Consider the following 8,478-nt stretch of genomic DNA (forward strand, 5'->3'; position numbering starts at 1 on the left):
CCAACCCTGTCACGTCGGTACGAGTGCCGGAGTATGACCAAGGCGGAGTATGACCGGTTCGACCGATCAGGCTGACACTTGGTTGGTGGTTCAGTGCTATTGACCTATCCCGTCGGTACAGTGCCGGAGTATGACCAAGCGGCGGAGTATGACCGGTTCGGCCGATCGGGAGGATACTTGTCAATAGTACCGTCCCCGAACGTTCAAAACCCGCACCATGTTGGACATGGCAAGAGTGCTCGCACCATGTTGGACATGGCAAGCGGGACTCGCATCGTCTTGGACACGGCGGTCGGTTTTATGTATGATATTATTATGCTTTTCTTGCCGAGTCCGTCGACTCACGGTTTACGTTCATGTGTAGGTAAAGGCAAGGCATGTAGGCGATGGACCGTGAGCGAGCTTATGAGATTGTACATGCTCGGGGCGGTTAGGCTGGAGCGTACGATCCTCGGGATAAAGACGGCTGAGATTTTGTAACTGTCGTTAGACGACTTTCATTTTGATGTAAAAGTTAAACAGTTAAAACGTTTGTAAATGATTTTATAAATCGGGATCCCGAGACTTTTATAATATGGGTTATAAGTTTAATTAAAAAGCAAAATTTTAATTAATCACGTTTTTCCATAAACCTCGTTGATTAGCAACGAGCTGCACAGTACGTTTAAAAATCACGTAATACGCCTAAGATAGTTAGGGTGTTACAATTTGGTATCGTAGCCGCGGGTTGTCTTCCGAAGATCGTCACGACATGTACAATCATCATCAGCAGTTAGCTCGGTTCACGGTTCAGTAAGCCTTTATTGCTTTAGTAGTTTATTTTATTCAGTTATGAAAAAGAAAAGCCTGTTAGGAAGCATGTTAGTAGCCTGATAGTAGAATAGGCGCATGTTTCGTTTTTAATTTCCAAATTAAGCGGCATTAGTAAGCTCTCGATGATCGTGACCTGAGTGCCAACTCGGGATTTCGAGGCGGTTCAGACTAGATGGACGCCAGACGAAATGTTAGGAGTCAGGGCATCTCAGTCGGGTCAGATCAACGTCGAGGAGCTCAGTTCCTTTCAAGTGTTATGGGCCGAGGTAGAGGTCCCAGGGGCAGGGTTCGCGGTTGGAGTGATGTTAACTCGCCGCAGGCTGCCCAAGTCAGTCAGGAAGCCCAGAATTGGGAAGTTACGGTTTGCGGAAATGCAAGCCCGGATAGAAGATCAAGATCTCGAGATTCAGAGGTTGAGACAGCAGGGTGCTCTTGCAGTCCCAGTGCCCGTAGTTCCAAAGTGGGCACCGCCCCTCGCCGCCTGTGCCGAGATAGTGGTGGCGGCCATTAGATTGGAACCTTGGTACGAGCGGTTCGAGGAAGCGGTCACCTCGGTTTTCTGGGAGGTCCGGACGTGATGAAAGTCGAGCAGTGGCTGACGGTGATCACCAAGATCTTGAACTTTATGGATGTCACCGGGAACGACAGAGTGGTGAGTGCCACTTTTCAGTTTTAAGAAGACGCTCTGGTCTGGTGGGACATGGTGTCTTAGATCCATGACGTTATCACTATGACCTGGGAAAGGTTTTAGGAACTCTTCAGCGTTAAATGTTATAACGAGGCCGTCAGAAGCGCCAAGAGGAAAGAGTTCGCCCACCTGACCCAGCGAGAGAATAGGAGCATGACGGAATATATTACTCAGTTCAGCCGGTTGGCGAGGTTAGCCTCGGGATTTGCGCCAACCGATTTCAGTAAGAAAGAAAATATCTCGATGGACTTAAGGTGAAGATCAAGTATGACCTTATGATCACTACCGACGATAATACCATCTAAGTTGAGATGGCGAAGAAAGCATGGTGAGCTGAGGGCGCAACTAGATGTATGTGGAATCAGTTAGGACTTCGGAATGTGGCGGGGCTCCTACCCCTTCTGCGTCAGGTTTCAGCAGGGGAGGTAGTGGTTCGGCCATGGACTGGAGGAGGAAATCATCCACTGCATCCGGTGGCTCGAGGCAGAACAAGAGGTTCCGAGGGAACCAGAATCAAGACAGCCGTCAGGCTAGTGTTGAGACCCGCTATTCCTAATGGAGTGTCTCATTAGTAAGAGGCATCCTCCGGGTGAGTGTTTGGGTCAAGGTTGTTTTTGTGTGGCTGCTAGAATCTCTAGTAAATTGGGTAGACCCTTTGATAGATATGAATCAGGGTTTGGAACCCCGTTACCTGGCGGAGAATTGGTTATCTCCAATAGGTGGATTAGGTCTATGCCGATCAGGATAGATGATAGAGAGTTAAGTGCTGATCTGGTAGAGATGAGCTTAGTCGAATTCGATATTATTTTAGGAATGGATTTCCTATCTAAATATTCGGCGAGCATTGACTGTAAGAGGAAGATGGTGGTCTTCCAACCGGAAAGTGAAGAACCGTTTGTATTTGTGGGTTCGGTTCAGGGATCTCGGATCCCGGTGATCTCGGCTATGTCAGCGAGAGAATTATTGCACGGCGGGTGCTTAGGGTTTCTGGCCGTGGTGGTGGACACCACTCGGCCAGACACCATTCGGCCAGAGGACATCAGAGTAGTTCGGGAATTTTTGGACGTCTTTCCCGAAGAACTTCCAGGGTTACCACCTCAGCGAGAGATTGATTTCGTGATTGACTTGGCACCAGGGGTGGAACCGGTTTCCAAAGCCCCGTATAGGATGGCTCCAGCTGAACTTAAGGAATTAAAGATTCAGCTCCAAGGATTGCTTGACATAGGGTTCATTCGGCCCAGTGTGTCACCCTGGGGAGCCCCGGTTTTGTTCGTGAAGAAGAAGGATGGATCTATGAGGATGTGCATCGACTACGGAGAGTTGAACAAGCTGACGGTGAAGAATAAATATCCATTACCTAGGATCGATGACTTGTTCGATCAGCTTCAGGGGAAGACGGTCTTTTCTAAGATTGATCTTCGTTCGGGTTATCATCAGTTGAGAATCCGAGAGGAGGACATTCCAAAGACGGCTTTCCACACTAGGTATGGACACTACGAGTTTCTGGTTATGTCATTCGGACTAACCAATGCTCCTGCAGCATTCATGGACCTGATGAATAGAGTATTCAAGGATTTCCTCGATATCTGTGTGATTGTGTTTATCGACGACATCCTCGTGTACACTCAGTCAGAAGAGGAGCATGAGTTACATCTTCAGATGGTACTGCAACGACTTCGAGAACATAAACTCTACGTCAAGTTCAAGAAATGTGAGTTCTGGTTGTCTCAGGTGTCCTTCCTATGGCACATTGTGAGTAAAGATGGGATCAAGGTGGATCCCGGGAAGATTGAATCCGTCAGGGATTGGCCGAGACCGAAGACAGTGACAGAGATCAGAAGCTTCTTGGGATTAGCTGGGTACTACCGTAGGTTCGTGGAGGGGTTCTCCAAAATTTCAATGCCCCTAACCGAGCTTACAAAGAAGAATCAGCGATTTATCTGGTCAGATAAATGCGAAGCCGATTCGGGAGCCGAAACGAGAGGTTAATTACTGCTCCGGTACTAGCTTTGCCTTCGGACAAGGAGAAGTTCGTAGTCTACTGTGACGCATCCAAACAGGGTTTGGGGTGCGTATTGATGCAAGCCGATCGGGTTATCGCTTATGCCTCCCGTCGGTTAAAAGATTATGAACAGCGATACCCGACTCATGATTTAGAATTGGCCGCAGTTGTTTTTGCACTGAAGATTTGGCGGCATTACCTTTATGGGGAGAAGTGCGAGATCTATACCGACCATAAAAGTCTCAAGTATTTCTTTACTCAGAAAGATTTGTACATGAGACAAAGGCGTTGGTTGGAATTAGTAAAGGACTACGATTGCGAGATCCTCTATCATCCCGGAAAAGCCAATGTAGTGGCCGATGCCCTGAGCAGAAAGGGTCCCGGGAAAGTAGCTAGCATGGTTCAGATCTCACCTCAGCTAGCAGAGGATATGGTTAGATCCAGCATTGAGTTTGTGGTAGGTCAGCTTCACAACTTGACGCTGCAATCTGATCTATTAGAAAGAATAAAAGTCGCTCAGATGACAGATCCGGAGTTAGTGAAAATCCGAGATGAGGTATTGGCAGGTCAAGCCAAAGACTTTTCAGTGTCAGATAGTGGGATGTTTTTGTATAAAGCCAGGGTTTGTGTCCCGAGCAGTGTGGACTTGAGAAACGAGATCTTTGAGGAGGCTCATTCTACCCCGTATTCTCTGCATCCCGGCACCACCAAGATGTACCAAGATTTGAAACCGTACTTCTGGTGGAGCGGTATGAAGAAGAATTTGGTAGAATTCGTATCGAGATGCCTCACGTGTCAGCAGATCAAGGCTGAACATCAGAGACCAGCAGGGTTGTTGCAGCCTCTAACCCTACCAGAATGGAAATGGGAGGATGTTACGATGGATTTTGTGGTCGGGTTACCTAGGACCACGGGTATGTATGATTCCATCTGGGTAGTGGTAGACCGATTTACGAAATCTGCTCATTTTCTGCCGGTTAGAACAACGTTTACAGTGGATCAGTTGGCAGAGTTATATGTCAGGGAGATAGTGAGACTTCACGGGGTACCGAAGTCTATAGTTTCGGACAGGGATCCGAAATTCACCTCCAAATTTTGGAAAAGTTTGCAACGGGCAATGGGTACGAAGCTGAAATTCAGTACAGCATTTCATCCTCAGACAGATGGTCAGTCCGAAAGGACAATTCAGATATTGGAGGATATGTTGAGAGCCTGTGTTATGGACTTTGAGGGTTCATGGAGCAAATACCTACCGCTAATAGAGTTTTCATACAACAACAGTTATCAGAGTACGATAGGGATGGCACTCTATGAACTGTTGTACGGTAGGAAGTGTAGATCCCCTATCCACTGAGATGAGACAGGGGAGAGGAAGTATTTAGGTCCTGAGTCAGTACAGCGGACCAATGAGGCGATAGAGAAGATAAAAGCTAGAATGCTTGCCTCACAGAGCAGACAGAAGAGTTACGCAGATCCGAAACGCAGAGATGTTGAGTTCCAAGTAGGGGAACATGTGTTTTTGCGAGTATCTCCGATGAAGGGGATTAAACGTTTCGGGAAAAGAGGCAAGTTATGCCCTAGATTTACAGGACCTTTCGAGATTCTCGAGAAGATAGGTCAAGTGGCATATCGGTTAGCATTGCCTCCAGCCTTATCAGCAGTGCACAACGTATTCCATGTCTCAATGTTGAGAAAATACGTTTCAGACCCCTCTCATATACTCAGTTATGAGAGCCTTCGGCCCGGCCAGACATGTCATATGAGGAACAGCCAGTGCAGATCCTGGATAGAAAGGATAAAGTCCTTCGGAATAAGACCATAGCATTGGTCAAGGTTCTCTGGAGAAACAGTAAGGTGGAAGAAGCCACCTGGGACCTAGAGTCAGATATGCGAGCTCAATATCCAGAGTTATTCAGGTTAGATTTCGGGGACGAAATCCTTTTAAGGGGGGGATAGTTGTAAAGCCCGCTTAGTTAATTTGGAAATTAGCAGTTGTTTATGTTTAATTATGAAATTATTTATAGCTATTTAAATAATTTACCACTGTTATTTACGGAATTCAGAAATGCATGATTATGTCATCAGTAGCTTTTATATTTCGCATTTCCGGTGTCCGGTATTTTGGAACTCGGCGTTTGGCTCAGTAGAAATCACAACTTAGTATGTTAGTATTTGGGGACGGGTTTTAGACATTGGGAATGTCGGGATTGGCCGGGAATTTAGAATGTCCCAAAAATACCCCTTTAGTATGATTTTCATGGTTTTATGGTGGAGGGGCAAAATGGTCTTTTTGCCCCATTAGTGTTTTGTCTTATGTGATTTATTAAATGGAAAAATAAATGTTTATTTTATTATTACTTGGCTGAAATAAAATGAGTAATGTGTTTTATATTCCTTTTTCCACAAATTTCAACACTTAGAGAAAAATTAGAAATTTCAAAACACACACACACCAACTCTCTCTCTCTCTCTCTTTCGGCCAAGCTTTGAGCAGCAAGGAGGGGGTGTTTTTCCTTTGATTTTGGCTGGTTATTCATCATCTTTTAAGGTCCATTGCAAGCTAGGTTGGTTCATGTCTCTCCTTCTTTAATTTCTTGAAAAATATGATGAAAAATGATGATGCATGCATGATTTTTTAGTTGATTTTGCTGCTGTGTTTTTGTGGTTAATTTGTATGATTCAAAGCATGATTATTGATGTTGATTGAGCTGTGTTGAAAGCATATTAGTTAGGTTGTTCAAGCTTGTAGTTTTTTTATGTGAAAAAGTTATGAATTTTGGAAAGAAATGTTATATTTTGTTTCTGTGAATTGCTGGATGTTCTTGTATGTTTTCAGAGGTGTTATTATGCTTAGTTAAGTAGAATTAACTAGGCTAGGATGCATGTTAGTGGATTTAACCAAGTTTGAGTTTTTGAACTCAAAGCTTGGTCTTTAATGGTGAATTTTGTATATGTGCTTTCTGGGTGATTTTGAGGCTTTGGATTTGTTCTAGGGATAGTTTAGAATGTGTACGGAAAGTTTGGTACCAATTGGGGTTGAATTGGTCGAGTTGTGGAATTTTTAGTTGGCTGCTCTGCGAGGAACCGGAATTCGGTTGTGCATCCGATCTCGGATGGGGGTCTGAATTTCCCGAACCGGAATTAGGTTGGGCAACCGGTCTTCCGGATGGGGGATTTTTCAGAACCCTAGTTTTCCTCGTTTTTGGGTTTTTAGGGGTATTGCCATGCTTTTTATCGATAGGGAAACTTTTAGTTTCAAGTTTTAGTCCCCGGGAAGTGATTTAGCGTGTCACTTATAGCGTTGTGATTTTTATGGTTTAGGAGCCAGTAATCCGCCGTTCAGCTTCAGTTCCAGTCAGGTTGACCGGCACACCTGAAATCGGAATCCAGGTAAGATTAGTATAACAGTATGCATATGTAGATTACATGTTTAGCGTGCATGTAGGAAGCCTGCTAGATTACATTAGATATGTATTTAGGCTTCGAACCATCCAACCCTGTCACGTCGGTACAGGCTGGAGTATGACCAGCAGCCGGAGTATGACCGGTTCGACCGATCAGGCTGACACTTGGTTGGTGGTTCAGTGCTATTGACCTATCCCGTCGGTACAGGCTGGAGTATGACCAGCAGCCGGAGTATGACCGGTTCGACCGATCAGGAGGATACTTGTCAATAGTACCGTCCCCTGAACGTTCAAAACTCAGTACCATGTTGGACATGGCAGTAGTGCTCAGTACCATGTTGGACATGGCAGTAGCGGGACTCAGTATCGTGTTGGACACGGCAGTCAGTTTTATGTATGATATTATTATGCTTTTCTTACTGAGTCTGTCGACTCACAGTTTACGTTCATGTGTAGGTAAAGGCAAGGCTGTAGCTGATGGACCGTGAGCGAGCTTATGAGATTGTACATGTCGGGGCGGTTAGGCCTGGAGCGTACGATCCTCGGGACAGCACGGCTGAGATTTTGTAACTGTCGTTAGACGACTTTCATTTTGATGTAAAAGTTAAACAGTTAAAACGTTTGTAAATGATTTTATAAATCGGGATCCCGAGACTTTTATAATATGGGTTATAAGTTTAATTAAAAAGCAAAATTTTAATTAATCACGTTTTTCCATAAACCTCGTTGATTAGCAACGAGCTGCACAGTACGTTTAAAAATCACGTAATACGCCTAAGATAGTTAGGGTGTTACAAGTTATATGTCAGAGAGATAGTGAGACTTCACGGGGTACCGAAGTCGATAGTTTCGGACAGAGATCCGAAGTTCACCTCCAAATTTTGGCAAGGTTTGCAACGGGCAATGGGTACCAAGCTGAAATTCAGTACAGCATTCCATCCTCAGACAGATGGTCAGTCCGAAAGGACAATTCAGATATTGGAGGATATGTTGAGAGCCTGTGTTATGGACTTTGAAGGCTCATGGAATAAGTATCTACCGTTGATAGAATTTTCTTACAACAACAGTTATCAGAGTACGATAGGGATGGCTCCCTATGAACTGTTATACGGTAGGAAATGTAGATCCCCTATCCATTGGGATGAGACAGGGGAGAGGAAATACCTAGGTCCTGAGTCAGTACAGCGGACCAATGAGGCGATAGAAAAGATAAAAGCTAGAATGCTTGCCTCACAGAGCAGACAGAAGAGTTACGCAGATCCGAAACGCAGAGATGTCGAGTTCCAAGTAGGGGAACATGTGTTTTTACGGGTATCTCCGATGAAGGGGATTAAACGTTTCGGGAAAAGAGGCAAGTTATGCCCTAGATTTACAGGACCTTTCGAGATTCTCGAGAAGATAGGTCAAGTGGCATATCGGTTAGCATTGCCTCCAGCCTTATCAGCAGTTCACAACGTATTCCATGTCTCGATGTTGAGAAAATACGTTTCAGATCCCTCTCATATACTCAGTTATGAGAGTCTTCAGCTACAGCCAGACATGACTTATGAGGAACAGCCAGTGCAGATCCT

Source organism: Cannabis sativa, chromosome 4, assembly GCF_029168945.1.
Source record: "Cannabis sativa cultivar Pink pepper isolate KNU-18-1 chromosome 4, ASM2916894v1, whole genome shotgun sequence".
NCBI classification, from domain to species: Eukaryota; Viridiplantae; Streptophyta; class Magnoliopsida; order Rosales; family Cannabaceae; genus Cannabis; species Cannabis sativa.